This window comes from Asparagus officinalis, chromosome 8 (assembly GCF_001876935.1).
Source record: "Asparagus officinalis chromosome 8, Aspof.V1, whole genome shotgun sequence".
In the NCBI taxonomy this organism is placed as follows: domain Eukaryota; kingdom Viridiplantae; phylum Streptophyta; class Magnoliopsida; order Asparagales; family Asparagaceae; genus Asparagus; species Asparagus officinalis.
The window spans coordinates 74572240-74573867 of NC_033801.1; positions in this window are offsets into that span (position 1 = coordinate 74572240).

Sequence of the window (1628 nt, forward strand, 5' to 3'; positions counted from 1 at the left end):
GTATACGTGCACGCGTGCGTGTACGCGTGTGTGTGCGTATGGTGAGAAAATTGCGGGTGGGGTTAGGGTGTGTGCATGCGTTGTTGCAAAAATTGTGTGTGTGTGCGTATAATACATAAGAATATGCCATGATACTCTCTCCTATTGCTATACTTGCATGTCATGCCATGTTATTAATGTTTGATTTATATTTACAGGCCGGGACTTCTGGACAAGGTGGAGCTCGTGATGAGGATGATGATGATGATCAGGAGGACTGATTTGTTTTTTTACCTTTGAAAACAATGAATGAGTGTGTTGTATATACACTATTTATCATAGTGTGTGATGTATAAACAATGTTTATTATGTTGGGATATTTTTATTAAAATATGTGTTATATATGCGTGGGAATGAATATTATACTGCTGATTGAACAAGGTTTTAAATTTATTATATTATTGTACAGGTTTTTTTAATTTTCAAAATAATTTTTTTTAAAAACATTGGAAATATTTAGCCACGGATTAGCTGTCGCTATATACACTTTTAGCGATGGAAAACAGATACGGGGAAAACAATAGCGACGGATTTTCCGTCGCTAATGTTAATGGCGACAGAATTTCCATCGCTGTTGTTTTTTTAGCGACGGAATTTTCGTCGCTATTGTTTTTTTCTTTTTTTAAAAAAAAAGTGCGGCTGATTAACCGTCGCTAATTTTCCGTCGCTGACATTTAATGATGGATTTTCCGTCGCTAAAAGTCATTTTAGCTACCCTAAGTGTACGGACGGTATTTTGGCGACGGAATTTTATTTTTTTCGTCGCTAAAGTTTTTAGCGACAGATTTTCGGCTTTTAGCGACGGATTTGTCTGTCGCTAAAAGTCCTGTTTCTAGTAGTGGTACAAACTTTTTGAACTAGAGAATACTCTCTCTAATTTCGATATCTCAAAAACTATTTAACTGACTTGAGTGTCGGAGGGTCCATCAGAGAACCCAACTCTTTATCTATGTTAGCAGTCATAATCAGCTATCAAAGGGGATAAAAAGACCCTAAACTTCCTCCAAATCATAGTTTATCTCCTAATTAGTTGATCAGCATCAACGCATTTGTTGAAGAAATGGAATTCAAATTGATCATTCTAAAGTATTGAGATAAAGTATTTATTGATGTTGAATCAAAGTATCATGATCCTTCCTAGGTTACACTTTGGCTTGGATACTCATTATTTATGTTCAAAACTCTTTATGATTATCCAAGAAAATAAAAAATTCAGTAAATCACTTAACTTATAAGGATATATAATAGTTGTCTATTTGGTAGACCAATAACTTATAAGGTTGTATTAACTGTCAAATGACTAAAAAGGACATATTTTTGTAACTTCATAATGTGACTAATTAATTCATTTTATACTAACAAGATAATTAATAATATTAAATTTATTAATTATTTTTAAAAGTAATTCATTTAAGTTTAATTATGATTATAAATTAATAATATTGAAATTAGCTAATTAACTTCTTTGTAATAAAATAGTATTATTAATAAAATTAATTAATTAATTAAAAATTAGTTATCTTATAATAAGAAATATATTTGATTAAAATACTTTTATGTATTACATTATTTGTGATTTTTAATTACAA